This window comes from Amblyomma americanum, chromosome 2, assembly GCF_052857255.1.
Source record: "Amblyomma americanum isolate KBUSLIRL-KWMA chromosome 2, ASM5285725v1, whole genome shotgun sequence".
Taxonomy (NCBI): domain Eukaryota; kingdom Metazoa; phylum Arthropoda; class Arachnida; order Ixodida; family Ixodidae; genus Amblyomma; species Amblyomma americanum.
Genome location: NC_135498.1, coordinates 27,351,927 through 27,369,002, shown reverse-complemented (window position 1 = coordinate 27,369,002; position 17,076 = coordinate 27,351,927). Strand labels below are relative to the sequence as shown.

The window sequence follows — 17,076 nt, the reverse complement described above, 5'->3', positions numbered from 1 at the left end:
AGGGGGTATATCCGAGTCACCCCTGCTGTTAATCTGGTCTGAGCTCTTTCGGTATCATCTTCAATGAGGGGTGGCACTGTCAGCCTAGCGACTTTTTTTTGTAGCGATAGCTACATTACGGTAGCATTTCGAGCCTTCAGCGTGGCGGCGCCGCCACCCTGCGGCTGCGCCGCCACGCTGTCACGTGGTGCGGAGCAGCTGCCGGCGCCGTGGCTGATCACGTGGTTCGTCACGTGGTTGGGTCACGTGAACAAGTTTCACTCGGCCAGCTGTAGCTATCGCGTCACTCCAGGTTTAACCAGAGCTAAACCACCGCCAATTTTTTTCTAACTGAATTGCGCATCACATTAGGAGAAGTGACGCCGCTCGCACTGCTGAGGTAGGAGGAACTTTGCGTTGAAGTTCCACCACGGCCGGTAAAATTTTTCTCACTTGCATCTTCTCAAGGTTTGAGCGTCATACCTCCTGGTGTCACATACAGGCACTACGTAATGACCCCAAGTACTCTTCCTGAAACCAGAACACAAAGTTGCGTACGATAGATCCTTCGCTTGATCCTTTGTGCCTCCACCGTTCGAAGTATTATGCGATAGATTGAAGGTTTTCATCGCAGCATTTAAGACAAGTTTCTCGCTATCCCCAATTGCGGATAGATACGTCGCTACGGTGTGCGAAGAGTACTTTCCGAAAGCCGAATACGAATACTTTAGATGTGAGCCGGCTCGAGCATGAATCTAGCGATTAAACAGCGGTACGAAATATAGCTATCGAAGTGTAAACACTGAATCGGATGCAAACCGAGTATTTTTTGCAAAGGATGGTATGATTCTGAGTACGCGAGGTCTGACAGGCAAGTATCCCAATCGCTATTGGCATATTTTAAAAAATCGCGCTCTGTCTTTTGCTCCTTCACCTCTGCCATCACGGCGGGGTTCTGGTATGCGACCCAAATGAGACCGTTACTGCGCTTTTCCTTTCCCCATAACCACATCCCTAACATATCGACGTCCATTGACCGTGTTCGTCAATCTACGAAGCCTCCTTCTCCTTCTTTCCGAGTGACAGGATTAATCGCATTTCGGAAGCACCTCTGCGATAAGTGCTGCATACGCCCACGTTTTATTCCCCATTCTTTTTTTCTCCTTCCCGCAACGAGAAGACGCCCGATCACGAGGGCCGGCCCGCCAGCGTCTCCCTTCCCTCTCCACCCGGTTTCCCCACGGCGCTCCCCATAAACAGGGACAAACCTTCCCCACTAGCGCGCGCAGCTCCCGCCGCCATGGTTGCTAGCCGCGGCGGCAGCGCCAGACGCGGCAAGCCCCGTGCCAGACGCAGCGCGGGCTGCATCAGCGGGCGCCTAGCAGCAGCGCATACTGCCGGGATGCGACAGCGGGGAGTGCGGCGTCGGCTAGCGTGCTCCAGCGCCTTGGTGCGTGTCACTGAAGAGTCGCCAGAGAGGAGTTAGGGAGGCCGCCACCAGGACCCGAGTCCTTCACCGCTTTTCATCTCTTTTTTCCCCACAGAGGTGGTGGCGAGGGTGTAGGGAAGCAAGCAGTGCACGCAACGGGAACAAGGAGGCCCTGCCAGGTCGCCACCTCCTTTTTATCGTCTGCTTCTTCCCGGTTTTAAATCCCAATCGTCGCCGTCGTCTGCTGCGTCTATTTCAAGTTGGTTGTCTGCGAACGCCGCTTCCCGAATTGGTGGGGAAAGGCGCCGCGTTCCCCGCCTGCCTGTTTGTCCTGTGTGCTCAATCGGTTAACAGCACTGGCGTCGGTATTTGCTGCGCCTCTTCCCTCCCGTATTTTAGCGTGAAACTCTGCGGTTTGTGCTCTAATGAAGCCGTCTTCATTGTCTTCCTGCGCTAATGCCTCGGAGGTGGGCTAGGAGGAGATTTTGAGTGAAGTTGACGCAACCGTTGTTGAGCCAGCAAAAAAAGAACAATCGGACCCGAAAGTGCCCTTCTTATTCTCGCCTGCTACGCTGCTGTGGAACGGTTTCGTCTGCTATTCGCCTTCGGCCTAGCTGAAGTGAAGGAGAACTCAGGACGAAGATCCAAGCTCGCCCGCTATTCAACGAGCATTCAAGTTGGTGTATTCAAGCAACGGGGAGAAAAAGGTGCAGCGGCTTGACTACATACCATTTGGGGACAAGACAGGTAAGCGGTCGTTTCTTTTTTTCCACAGCGTTATTCATTTCACCCCTCCTTTTTTTTCTTTTCGCCATCCCTGTCGGGTCCCGTGGCCTGCATTCTAAATCGATCCTCCTGTATCGTCCGTGGGCCTTTCCTCCCGTCCTTCCTTATTTCCCTTCCTTCTTTCGCGAGTGGTATGCGGCTCTTGGGGCGCTTTCGAAACTGTTGCGTTCTCCTTCTTGGCAAGTTGAGCGCGGCGCCGGCATATTCCGCGCAGCGCTCGCCGCGTGAAGAGACTGCTGCAGTCACGAGATCGCGCGCAGCATTGCCGCGTAGTGCTACGCAGAGCCACCGGACTGGCGTTTGAAAGAGCGCGCCTCTGTAACGTGGAATGCACCTGACTTGGGATTTTATGAGCTGTGCTTAGCAAAGCGCGCACTTGACTGAGACGCTGTAACCAGGCGTCTCTTGCCGTCGTGTTCTCGGTTTTGGAGTCTTTCGTAGCGCTTAAAGATGATGTTCGTCTGTCGAACGCTAACATCATTTTAACGCGATATATTCGTCGAGTGGTATCCTGTAGGTCTCGCATACGTCATGTTGCAGCTCTTGCGTATTGTATTACATTCACATATAGTACATAGGTGGGGTTATTGGAGCAAATGGCGAAAGCACATCCTCAATCAGCCCGTAAAAGTAATCGCACAGCATATACGTGACTTCTGCTTATGCCCGAAGAAAGCCATCTTTATAATTTTACTTCAGGGGACACTTATGTGCCGCTAAGGGTACGACGTGTTAGCGTTGATGGACCCGTTCAGATGCCTTCTGTCCTCTTTGCGTATCGCTTCACAGACACGGGCAATGTTCGTTCTTGCCTTACAAAAATGGTCTATAGACAGTCTATAGACGTCTTATAGACTCTTTTGCATTCCTATAGATATCTATTTTTGCCTATTTATAGTCTATAGACTCTATATAGACAAACGTCTACTAAAATTGTATGGCCATAAATCTATAGATTGTCTCTAGACTGTCTATAGGATTTGTATTGCCTACAGACTGCTCTCTACGGTTTGTCTATAGAGAGTCTATTGACTTCACAGGCAGAAGTATGTGGACAGTCTATAGACTCTCTAAAGAAATTTTTGTAAGGGATGCCACCATCACTTAACGCTTATCCAACCCTTAAAAGCATGCGATAGCATTAAAGATCCCCTGTGAGTACTCCTTCTCATTCGGCAAGGTTCTGCATGCGTGCCCATATATTTTCTTTACATTCATGGATCGTGGGAAGTTCTCATTCCACTCCTCGCGCGGTGGTGTAGCGGTTAAGCGATGCACCACTGCCCTGGAAGGTGGCTGTTTGAAACACAGCCACAAGTGGGAGTGGTGAGACCTAGTTTGCTCTTCCCAAACAACATCACGCCACGAGTAATTAATTTAACTGCCACCGGCCACGGTGGGCAGTTAGCTCACAATCCAGTGGTCAGGTTTCCACCTGCCATGGTGGGCAGGTTGTGATGACGTCACAGGTCACGTGATCTATGTGACAGGTGGGCCGCCTGCTTTTCTCGACACGCGGACGCCGAAGTTACCGCTGAACGAGACCCTTAACACTATCGCGTTAAAAGATAAAAAATATATAATATAGAGAAAAGCTAGGAATGTCAATAAGAATAATGACCGATAAGGCACCGTTCACATGGGCACAGGAATTAGGAAAGCGAAAAGGAAGAGAGAAAAAGGGGAGAAAGAGAGTTCAGTGCGTCGTGTTAGACACAGGACGTGGTCTGGTCCGTTGTGCAGTATGAGAGCAAATAACAAAAAAAAAATAACGCTTGTATACAACTAGCCGTGGTGCAAGTTTTCGGCGTTTGAAAAGTCTCATGTCTTGTGAACTCCTCCCAAAACTAGGGAAGATGGGGAGCCATGGTTTTGTTCACGGCTGTGCGCAAACGGCGTTGACTACCGGCCGCAGAATTGACCGTAGCGTCGGTACTCTTGAAGAAAAAAAACGAATAAAAATGCTTCTTCGGCCGCAGCATCAGCACTCGCCAACCAGCAGATTGTTGTCTCTCATTGCTAGCTCTACCTGCGTTATTTACGCAGGTAGAACTTTGTGCCCTACTGAGGACGCTGTCGTGTGACGAAAAATAGGAGGACACTCAAGCTCCGCCTCAGAGGTATGACGTGACAGCTTTAAAGGGGCTATGAAAGGGGATTTAATAAAGTTGCGTTACTCCTGTGCTGTTAAGGACGCCGCTTCACGAATATCCTCCAGCAAGAATTTTTTGATGCGCTTTGTAGAAGCTGAGTTATGTGTAGCCAAAATTTGAAATTCAGCGTCTTCGCGCCTTTCCCTCTCCACTCGTCACTTTTTGCACGCAGAAAGGTCAGCGCTTCCCCGCCGGTCACACCGCCGGGGAGTAACTTTCTGACCCACCGGAGCTGCATCGCATATTGGCCACCTAGGTAGCTGCCTGACGTCTGAAAGATTCTAACCAATAGCCATATCTGAACCGGCATACGCAGGAGTGATGCGACGGAGGAGAGTGCGAACATTAAATATTCGCAAGGAAGGCCTGGCCAACTTTCGCGCATAATTGTGCGTTCTATGCTGCGTCTAGAAGCCTATTATTTGGCTCTGGCGTTAAATGACGACACAATGCAGTGATTTAGCGAGTTGATGTGCTCTCCTCAAAGGTGTTTCAGAGCCTCTTCATTGATTATTTGCTTTCTTTCTTAATTAGTGCCTATTTCTAATTAGGCACACTTATTAGCATATATCAGCAGCAATACTAGGCCACGCGGTACACCAACAAAAGAAACACGTCTTTATTTAGCCAAGTTGAACGGACGTGCCTCAGTGGCTTTCTCCGACATTGTGTCGTTCTGTGTACTTTGGCATCAAGGGTCATCACGTGTTAACGCGAGTGTGCAAAATGTCGATTACTCATTCCACCAAAAACATTTTTCTATAAATAATACGGCAAAGCTCTGCCTGTTAACATGCGGCTTCATAAGAAAAACCTTTGTGTACCTTCTGTTAACTGTCATCTCGACCTCTGGACCAATCGGGATTCTCTCGAAGCGCTGTTTCTGCGCTGAACAGGAGCTTAACACGGTCGCGTAAAGGGTAACACTAGGATTCAGGTCCGACGATACTATGGAGCTATTTATCAAACCTTGCACGGGTAGTAATATGTCACAACCTGCCACTGCACCCGTCATTTAATGCGTCATTTCAAATTAAAAACGAAGCATTTCACTAATAAGACCTTAATATTAAGCTAAATAGGGGGCAAATGCTTTATCGTGACGTTCGGAGAAATTTTCTTTCTCTTCGATTGCCGCGTGTAGTACATACCGTGCGTGGTGCCAGTATATAGGAGCTGCGCTTTCCTGCAGACCTTCACTGCCTCTTTTCCGCATGACAAAGCACATGACAGTCTTTCTTGAAGCTGTAGCGCCAGCCAGGTTCTCTTGGCGTTTATAAAAATTTTTTATACCCCGGATAAATAAAAAATCACGTGGTGCGCGGCTTGGTTGATAATAAATGCTCCATTAAGAACAGCCATTCCTCCTGAATATAGAGAAATGACCCTATAGCACGTGCTCTGAATAGCCCTATTATCTTTACAGTCGTTCACTTACCGACGCAGCTTGCTGCTAGGAAAAAATACGCAGTCCGTATCAAAACGACATTAATCAGAATAAACGCACTGTTGAATGTTTACTGAAGAAAAAAAAAGGAGGCTCACGCTAACTATAGGCCCCGTGCGACGAGGCCAATCCCCCCATGTGGGCAAGTGCCATTGTGTGAGGGTAACGAAAACAGCAACAACAAGTGCCCCCGGGTGCCTGATCGTGTTATGTCCAGAAAGTCAATGGATCGAAGATACACACTTCGTGTTTTGGCATGAGTTGATCGTTACTCCTATCGATATATCGATTTCGAGGCAGAAAGTAAGGAAGCAACATGAAACCGTATATACGTAGGCTCTGTATATGTATAAATATCTGCGGATGTAGAGTAGCTGGACGGGGAGTCGAGTGGCGATAGATTAGAGCTGCGTCATTAAAGAGCGGCTGCACTGTGGAAGCCACTCGAAATAAATGAAAGCGGTTAATACGACGCTGCTGGCTCGTGATAAACGAGCCGGAATAAATGAGACCCTAGCTCACGAGAGAGGCACGTAGGGAGAGGTTGGTATAGGTGGCCTTCTCATCCATTTATTAAACGAGATTCAACGTCCTCCGTTAAATATGGGGCGGTGATGATTTTTATTACAGGTAAGAGATGTCCACTCCTAACTTTCTCGGGGGATAGTAGCCAAGAACCTAAATCCTCCAATACTTGAAGTCAAGGCTTAATGACTCAAAAGCATTCACTGATATGGGTTAAAAATATATACGAACGGGGATTTTTTGTTGGTTTGAGCATACATTATCGAGACATTTGACGGGCTCTGTGAGTCTTGCTTACAGCACAATTTTTTGTTGTCGTTGAGCTTGGTGTCTGTTGCCTCTGATCGTTAAAGCGGTGTCGAAAGTTTCTCGGTGGCGAAGTTCTGGAGGTCATAACGACCGCCTGACCACTGAGGCGATGCGCTATTTGGCGGCGCCTGCCTCAAAGCGGGAGTGAATGCATTAGTGCAACGCAACTAAATTGAGCGTTAGAGAAAAAAAAATGTCGATGTTCTTTGGCTGAACGCAAAAGGTCCAAGTTCGTAGAAAAGATAGGAGAAATAAAATAGTAGAAAGCCTGATACGCATGGCTCACTTAGCCCTGCGTTTGGAAATAGCCCTCACAAAGCCGCGTTCCTGAAGATCCCTGTATAATTAGCCGCGCAGAATAATTAGGCCGGAGATTTCGCGTTCTCAGCAGCAGTAGAGCGCTAAGCTTATTCCAGTGTGCCGGGCTTCTCAAGCAACAAAGCTTAGCCGGGACTAAGATAAGGCGTTTGTCTTGGTCTGTAAGCCTTTTTGTTCGGTGGTGCCGTTCTTTCTATCGCTCTACGGAGCATTATAAGCGCGCTCGTTTGCCCGCATATCCCTTCTGTTATGGTTCATTTGTTATTTTGAGGGCAAAAATTTTTCCTGTATTCTTCTGAAGCAGCTTTGCGCCGTAATTGTTCTGAGGTAATCTCTTTGCCGTAGTCTGCATCTGATTGCCTTCAGGCTGTTTAGCTTTAGGCGCAATAGCACTGCGCCACGGCTTTTACTGAAAAGTGGGAGGGTTGGGAGGGTTGGGCGTTGGGGGTGGTAGCTCAACCAGCTCCATTAAAGAGAAGAGGAGATGATAGATAAGTGCTCGGGCGAGAACTCTTATCGCCTGTCGGTGTGATTTGCATTTAGTTTTTTTTCTACACTATTGCGTCAGAGAGCATGGCGTCAAACCATGTACTGTATTCTCATTTTGAATTTAAACATAAAAAATGGCCCTAACAAAAAACTGCAAATGTGACCAAGAGTTTAACCCTGCGCAAGCGTTAAAAGCACGCTGCAGCTTTGGGCAGTTGCGTCACTTTTTTTAACGTATAATAGCAACATCGGGGCGGTTCTAATAGCAACGTCTGGGATTCCAATAGCAACGCCTGGGGTTCCAATAGCAACATCTGGAGCTCCAATAGCAACATCTGGGGTTCTCGTCAAGCCTTTCTTTGTCTACATTGTTACTGAAAGCCGGCGAGAGCTTCTTTTACGTACTAAAGGACGGACACATACTGTGCTATCGCGGGTTAGAGGATAGACGAGAACTAGGTGTGGGTTTCCTCATTAATAAGGATATAGCTGGCAACGTAGAGGAGTTCTACAGTATTAACGAGAGGGTAGCAGCTATAGTAATTAGGCTGAATAGGAGGTACAAGCTGAAAGTGGTGCAGGCCTACGCACCCACATCCAGCCATGATGACCAGGCCGTTGAAAGCTTCTATGAGGACGTAGAATCAGCAATTAATAAAGTCTACTTAGGGCAGGTAGTGACAGCTGATCCGGATCATGAGAGGGAGATAACTAGAAGGATAAGAATGGGGTGGAGCGCATATGGCAAATTCTCGCAGATCATGAGTGGCAGTTTACCAATTTCCCTCAAGAGGAAAGTGTACAACAGCATAATCTTACCGGTACTCACCTACGGGGCAGAAACGTGGAGGCTAACGAAAAGAGTTCAGCTTAAGTTAAGGACAACGCAGCGAGCCATGGAAAGAAAAATGATAGGTGTAACGTTAAGAGATCGGAAGCGGGCAGAGTGGGTGAGGGAGCAAACACGGGTTAATGACATCCTAGTCGAAATCAATAGAAAGAAATGGGCTTGGGCAGGGCATGTAATGCGAAGGCAAGATAACCGCTGGTCTTTAAGGGTAACGGAGTGGGTTCCAAGAGAAAGTAAGCGTAGCAGGGGGCGGCAGAAGGTTAGATGGGCGGATGAGATTAAGAAGTTTGCAGGCAAAGGGTGGATGCAGCTGGCAAAGGATAGGGTTAATTGGAGAGACATGGGAGAGGCCTTTGCCCTGCAGTGGGTGTAGTAGGGCTGATGATGATGATGATGATGATGATGTCTAAAACGAAAGAGTGTTAGGAAAAGCTTTTGATGCAGATTTACGAAGTTCTCTTAGGTAGAGGAAAATGAAGCTTCGCACTATTCGCAATTTTGAAGCGTATGCCGTACGGTACGATTAGAATGAAAATGCAATAAAAGCAAACAGCAATTACTGAGCACTCCGCATTTTATTTAAAGCCTACTTGCTTTGGTTCTCGCTCTTACCGCACCGATTGTTCCTTTAGTGTGCTGTCCAACGGCACTTCTTGTTTCTAGGTCAGTTATACCGAATACGAAGAAACGACGTGGTATTTCGTTCAGTTCGGTGGGCGATTATTTGATTTGTGCTATGTTCGATAAAAACCATGCGTTTTATATGGCACCGAGTTATGTACTCTTATTCGGCACGTTTGAAATGAAGCGACTTCGAAGCTGGAAGTGCATGCGCAGGTTTCTCTAGCTACATGAAATATAAAATTCGTCATTGGTGAGCACGATATGCTATAGTAAATCTACAATGTAAAGCGTAAAATATTGCAGTCTTCAGGCGCTTGTTAAGCCCAGACACTGATAGGAGGTTCTTTGAAGTTGATTAAAAACTAATGGCAGATGTCACAGTGCGTCTTTCGGTATCAGGCCTCCTAATCGAAATGTTCTTCACACCAAAATTACCTGGTTTTATTGCTGACGTTTTAAAAACACCGTTTATTTTTAAAACTGACAAAACAACTTTTTTTGGGTTAGTGTGTGCACACCAGAAGAATGGCTACATAACCATTTCTAAAGGCGAAATGAAGGAGCGTGTGCGTTGCATGACTAAGATTGTATCGGCTGGCGTTTGCTTCGATGACACTAGGCAAAACTGCCAAAATCTGAAGCCCGTTCGTAAACATTCTTTTTCCGTAAGAACCCTGAACTGTGTTCGGCATTAGCTTGACGGTTAAGCAGTGCGAGACAGCCAGCTTAGCAACTTAGGAAAGAGTGTGTTGTTGCCTTCTCTGCTGTATAAATGAACGTGTGCATATAAATGCCGGAGCTAATATAAAACACAGATATGTAAATTGCCTGTCTGGACAGTAACAATCTATTCAAAAACTTTTCTATGTTTCAGGGAATCTGAGGAGTAAAATTTTAAGAAACATACCCAACAATTCTGGACAAAAGCATTTTTTGAACAAGAAAGAGAATATGGGCTCAATTTTTTTTCTTCAAATATTGTACGATTTCGCTATAACAATGGAAATATTCGCAGAGCTCCCATCACCAGGCTTGATTGTTTTTTTTTTTGCTATTAACGTTTTTGCTATCGTCAAAACCGTTCCCCATTAGTTTTCTACGGCAGTCTTAACTGCTTGATGCGAGCGATAGAAACACAATAAGAGAAATATCTTGCTACATATCGGAAGAATAGACTGTTACCGTCAATATTTTTATACCAGTGCCTTACAGTTTTCCAATATTCAAAATTTTTGTCCAAGAACAATGGAAATGGCCATTTTTCACGTAGTTTTAGGGAATTTCAAGAAACCGCATTTCGCTGATGTTCAAGCTGCTGCTAGAAAAATAAAAGCTGGAAACAGGAATTTATAGGTCTGAATAAGGTAATTTTTTTCTCATGACTCGGAACATAACTGTTCCTTGGTCTCCGAAGATGCCCTGAAGTAACGAATGCTGTAGAATTCTGGGAGCGCTGGAAGACACGAATGGAGATAGAAAGATGTGGCGTAGGTGAGAACTCTGGATAAATTTCGGCCGCCTTGGATTCTTCAATGGGCACTGACATCGCAAAGCACGCAGATATGTTTTGGTACTTTTCGTGCATTGAAATGCGGCAGCCGCAGCCGGGATTCAAACCCACGGCTTCGTGCTTAGCTGCCGAGTGCCGTAATCACTAAGCCCCGTAGTGGATGGTTTGTTACTCAAGAAAATACAACGATCAATTTTAATCATCACCTCATTATTAACGAGCCCCAGTGCTGCAAATGTACCGCCACGTACGGTACAGGTGACCTTTATAAGGCTGTCAGCGCCAAATAAAGTTCATTCAGTGGAAGTTTAGCTCTCGTATTGTGTCCCCTCAATTGTTTGCGCTATGGATCCTCATGTTGACTACCCACTAGCCCGAACCCTCACCCTTATACTGTTCTCCGTTCTCCTTTCCTTCACAGCGAGTCCTCGCAGTCGCACGAGATATCGTCACACCGTTGACCTCACAAATTAAAATGAAATAGAAACTACCATCATCGCCATTTTGACGATGTTCGTCTGATTTGTTGTCAGCAGGAAGATAAATGTGTCATCGCTTTGGCTGACTTCGTGCAGTCTTTTGAATTCCGCCAGCAGACGAAGCTTCTCGTTCCTAAATCGTTTTCGAAGCATACCGACCCTTTCCCTTTCTCTTTTTTTTTCCCTGTGGCGTTCTTCCCTCCAACCCTCTGCTCACCCACAATGGCAGTGCTTAGGGACTAGTTTTAGATTTCGCAAATATTTTCGCAAGCGTTTTCTGATGGGAAGCAGCTGTGGGAGTAGATATTATGAAACACGCTACGCATTAAAAGAGATAAAGAGAAAGAAAAAAGAAAAACATAAATTCCATCGGCAGTTGTGGACGGTGCAAGGGGCAGAGGACGCATAAGAAATTGCTAAAATTCTTAAGCGACAGCAGGACATGCAACGGCCAGTCGTCAGTAAATGAGGTCCGTACAGAATTGCAAACAGAACATTTACTGCGAACCTTCTCATGTTGTGCAATCGAGCAGCAGAGAGACTTGTAGTTACTGCGGGGAACTACAAGTCTAGCGCGTAAGGGACGCATTAGACACCGCGGGAATGAGTTGGAGGTCTGTCAGGTCTGGCGTAAATTAGGTTAGGTTTACGAGTTTTCATGCGCCTGAGCAACGCCGTGGGCTGTGAGACATGGATTTGATTTTCACCGCCTAGGGCACGTTCTTTAACGCGGCCCGAAATCTCATTTAACAGTCGTTATTACATGCAGGGAAAGCCATAGAAGACGAATATGTGCTGCCATTTTTAGAGCAGGCGGCAGCGAGGATGATTTATAAATGCATGCTACAACTCTAACTTTATGTATATTTTTTTCTGATTTTGGTGGAGTCGCACTTCGCGAGTAATACTGCACTACCAGTGCGAATAATATCGGGATAGATATGGGCCATACGAGATGTTATATTAGGTTACAATATGTGGGTTTAACGTTCCAAAGCTGCAGGCATGCTATGAGGGTTGTCCTTTGTAGCCCACGCCGAGCTTTAGGAGGTGAAGCCTCACATAACGTAACGTAACGTAACACGGCATAAAAAGAAAAACTTGGAGGACTCCTAATTACCGTTAGTGCGGACATTGCGATAGCATAAGAACCTCGTTGTGAGCTGTAATGCTGGACCACGCATACCATAGAAGCGGAGAGGAGGATTATCCTCCTCTCCACTTTGGTACATGCCAATTGTGGCAGGTCGCAGCTGGCTCTTCCTTGTACCAACCTTGCAGGTGGCAATGCAGGGCACTGGCGGTGGTTGCGGCGACATGGGGCTCGTATGCTACCGCATGTCATACCGTGACACCAGAAAGCATAGCATAACGTCTCCTATGGCTGAGGCGCACGTTTAGGCGAAAAATGGGCATTGTTGGAGAGATGTGGGCTACCTGGCAATGGCAGACATGCAGAACAATGCGAGGAATAAAGATGGACAATACGCGCAGCTGACTCACAAATGCAAGTCAGCGTTGTTGCGAGAGTACCGTTGCCACACTACTAGGGTTCGATATGAACTGAGTATATGTTTTATATATGAGTATATTTCAATAAACGGTTGGAGGGTGGCGCTACATGTTGCCCATTTTCTTCCTAGTGACTTGTTCCGCTCTGCACCCATCAGAGAATCACTAGAAGGCGCCATCTGTTGTCTCGTTATGCCAGCTTGGAAGCGGGCAGTCTCTATTGAAATCGAGAGACAGGTCCCGCTCTAGCTTCTTTGGTGTGAGATAAATCTAAAATTCTCCGGGTTTATTGCATTTTACCCCTACAGTGCTCTTTGTCACATTTTCATTGCTATCAACATCACACAAGTGTGTCCATAGCATCGTATGTTTTATAACCACCATCGACTCATCCTCTTCGCCAAAAATGAAGGAACGCCGTATTATTATTATTATTATTATTATTATTATTATTATTATTATTATTATTATTATTATTATTATTATTATTATTATTATTATTATTATTATTATTATTATTATTATTATTAGCGCACGAACAAAACCGTGCTTTGCTAAAAAGGTAAACACGTACGAAATTATAGGACTGCTCAGGACGATAGTGGCAGTACCTCTAATGGTATGGACGCACGTGTTGCATGATGGTGACACTAAAAGGCTGATATGAAACACAACAGCGTCCGCCGAAAGTAGGCACCACGTCAGAGGTCGGCTCAGCGAGCTCCAGTGCTACTACCGTATAGATATACTGAGCCGCTGCAACGCCATTGAAATGTTTTCTGCAGCGAACTGCTTCCAGGGGACATTCCACGCCACTCCGCTAGCAATCATTAGCGGCGCCAAATGCATTAGAGCGGCCCATCGCTTTCCCGCGTCGCAAGCGTGCACGTCTTGCATACACAGGTGAGGGAATGTGCACCGCGAGATCCGTAATGAAACTGCCTCTGAGAGGGAACCACGGTAATTTCCAAACGGAAGAGTTGCATGAGAAAAAAAGTAAAAAAGACCTCCACCGCCTACACTCACAGGAACCGTCACAGAAGAGTTGCCTGTTATTTTCCACCGGCGCAATATATCTCTGCGAAGCGGCGTGCAAGTTGTCTTCTCTCATTGGTATACGGGTGCCAGCGCTCTCGCGAAGGGTTGATCCTTCATGGCGTGATTATTCTGCGCCATAGTCGGTCACTGTTTAAAGTTTCCAGCGGGGAGTTTTGGGATAACAGGATAACGCTAGTGTGCCTCGGTGGGTGCGTTTGCGCGCTACAAAAATGCAGCCGCCGGCAACAGGGCATATCACAAATGGGTTGCCATGTTCCGCATGCGCTCTGCTTTCGTTAGAACGCGAATGTTTTCAGCTAGATATTTGTGCACGCGTGGAGTGATCGTGAGTCTCAGAGTCTCATGTTAGGAAGTCTGGTGGGTTAGGTTGGCTAGCAGCTGGAACAAAGCAAAAGTTTAGTTTAGTTTATGGCGCTTTAACGCCCCAAGGCCTCTCAGGCCATGGGGGACGCCGTAGTGAAGGGCTCCGGAAAATTCGACCGCCTGGGGTTGTTTAACGTGCACTGACATCACACAGCACACGGGCCTCTAGAATTTCGCGTCCATCAGAATTCGACCGCCGCGGCCGGAATCGAACCCGCGTCTTTCGGGTCAGCAGCCGAGCGCCATTACCGCTCGGCCACCGAGGCAGCTCAAAGCAAAAGTAATTGCAGATTATTCGAGAAGGCATTTGCGCTTCAGACGCCCTGTAACGCGGTTGATAGAGATCTTTTTTTTTTTGGGGGGGGGGGGGGCGATGATGGCAATGATGATAATGATTATCATCGTCTTAAGCATAATCATCATCATAGCCTTTGTGCGGGAAATCTTTTAGCTCTTCGTCTTCAATTTCTGATACTGTGCACACCACACCAACACTTCTAACGTGTATGAACCGATCAAAATTTCCGCAAACCATGGGCACTGGTGCTTCAGTTCACGTCTACGTTCCGGCGTGCTGGTGTCGGTGATGATTAAACACCTTGTACTCCAGGCTTAACTACATAATGCTGGCTCGTGTGCAAGGCGAGTGCACGTGTGTGAACATCGCTGCTGCGTTATATACGTCAGACACGGGAAGAAAGCAAGTCATGGCCTCAGCTGAGCTGGCTGGTGCATGCAGCCTTCCCTAGCTGAAGCCCATTTTCCCCTCTTTTCAGCTGTTACGCTTACCAGGGAGGGCTGAAGAAGACAGGTGAGGAGGGCTCTTCAAACAGCTCTGGCACTCCGTCGCGGAGGAGGACGTACGTGCTATCCTGTCGTGATAGCTTTTGTTGTATTGCCAAGATTTGATACAGAGAGCTTGCGAAATTCGCAACAGTAGGGAGGTCGGCCGGAGAAACATCTGTCTTTCTGCTACTCCACGCTTTGGCGAGCAGGGAACAGCGAGCACTCGGGGAAATGACATACCAGAGGTAGCAAGTGAAAACAACTTATAAAAGATTTGGCTGCACACGAGAAGTCCTAAACGTTGTGTACGGTGACAATACGTGGCAAGCTCGCCGACCAACAGGCAAGAAAAATGGCTAGACGCCACAACGCCGCATTTTACTGCGGAAGCTGAGTCTGCGTGTTCGATGCCTCCGCGGCGGCAGCACCACCCACTTGCAGCCACCTCCCCACCGCATCCTTCTAGCGGGGGCCTCCGTGTTGGTTATTGCACAGGTATGAGAAATTTAACGACCGGAAGTGACATATTAGTTATGAGAGACGCCGCAGTGGAGGGCTCCGTATGAACTTCGACCTCACGAGGTTACTTTGCTTGCGCTGACATCGCTATGCACAATGGAACTTATGCAAGCCACCAACTCCGAGATTCGATCGCGCCACCAGAGCTCTGCTCGCCACGTTGGGATCAGTAGCTGAACTCCGAAGCCACTACGGGTGGTATCTGTCCATTTCGTTCGTTTAATTAACTTCAATTGCAGCCCAAACTAAATAACAGTTATCGATCGGTATTATTAAGCACGTCTTCCATAAGAATGAGACCTTATAATCGTCATCTTCATAATAATTTATTAAAACCCTAAAGGTTCCATTCAGTATTTTACTAAGATTTTGAGGGGGGAGGGAAGGCGTGTGGGTTTAGTGGTCGCACATACAACGAAAGGGCAAATTATTCACGCAACAAAAAGTCAGACGAACAAGAGTATCAAGCGGGTGCTACAATGCCCACAACCTCAATTCGGAAGCAATGGACGACGCAAGACCGTCGTCCGTACACGTTCTAGGGGCTTTCATTTCGAAAGAGTAGCATTGCCACCTCGGTAAAAGCAAAAAAAGAAAGACAACAGAAAAGAAAGAAGCCGTCGTTTCGCCACCGTTGTTCTTTTCATGCCTGACGCGCAGCGTGTCAGTTGGCTCCACCGCGCTCGAACAACACGAACAAAGAGAGGGGGGGGGGGGGGGGGGGGGAGTGTAGTGCGAGCAAACATTCCACCTCGGGCAGCACCGCTCGCTTCAACAGGCACGTACGGAGGCGATTCCTCACGCAGGGTTTGAGCGACGACGACGGTTATTCCATTCAGCAGAAACGCGACACGCCGCATGTGCAGGGACAAGAGAGAAACGCTCGAGCCAGTCAAGCAGGCACGCAGGCAGGCAGAGAGGCGAGCCGTCGATGGCTGCCGTAGCGCCTAGCGGAGGCAGTGCTGTGGCGAGGAAGGAAGGACGGAACAATGCGAGCGTGCAATCGAGCGTCGACGGCCTCGCCTCACTCGCTTTGCGGCCGCCGGCGTCGTTGAGACGAACGACGCCCCTCATTCTCGTTCTACACGGAACAGGCGTCGCGCTCTCACGAATTCCCTTCCGGCCGATGGGTCCTGTTTGACGATTCGTTCGTGGACAGGATTTGATCTTTTCTGAAGCTAAAAGCTTCACTGCGCTAGGTAAAGCAGTCGTCGCTTAGGCCGAAGAATGACCTTGAACGACCTTCAGCCCAACCACGTTAGCCGTGTACGACCATATGTGGTACAATAATGGTGTCGAACCTTTGGCCCCTGACCTTGACCCATGACCTTCATTTGACCTTTGACCTTAAGAACATCCGATGGGGTGATGTGAAGCCACGTGATGACATCCGATGGGGGTGTCGTAAGGCCATGTGATACCACGTCACAGCCACGTGGTCGTGTGGCTATATATAGAACGGCTGTCGCGAGCGTGTAGCGGAGCTGCCATGGACGAACCTAACACGCTTAACCAGCGTCCTTGCTTTTCGCTGTATTGCAGTGTTAGCCAAGTCAAGCCACGGTCAATTTTTGGAGTTACAGAGAACGCGAGCCGTGACAGACACAGAAAATCGGAGCTGTATGAGTTGAGTGACAGTGTTTGTGTAGAAGGCGAGTTTGACTTGAAATAACGAATGGATGATGGTCGTCTGCGGCGTGCAGACATGAATCGGAGCGGCTTATCTCGAAGGCCGGCGTTACTGCCTCACCGAACGTGTAGTATTTCATTAATGACATGCCCCTTTTTTTCTGTGAATAAATAACGTAGCGAGTATGGGAACATGCCTCCCCCCCCGTTTTTAATAGTTGCTCATAAATCCTTTCCTCGATGTTATCAGCGAGAGGTTTCATGCTGTGCTTAGGAGGACAAGATTAAAACAACCGGATATTATGACAGC

General features: G+C 47.6%; 1 protein-coding gene across 1 annotated transcript in view; it reads left to right on the top strand.

Moving 5' to 3' along the window:
- The first annotated feature begins 1,300 nt into the window (after positions 1 to 1,300).
- Positions 1,301 to 17,076, top strand: part of LOC144120841 (putative cationic amino acid transporter) — a 123,887-nt gene continuing 108,111 nt past the window's right edge. Inside the window, exon 1 of the mRNA XM_077653599.1 lies at positions 1,301 to 2,155. The gene's annotated coding sequence lies outside the window, so the exon portion shown is untranslated. The remainder of the gene's footprint in view (positions 2,156 to 17,076) is intronic.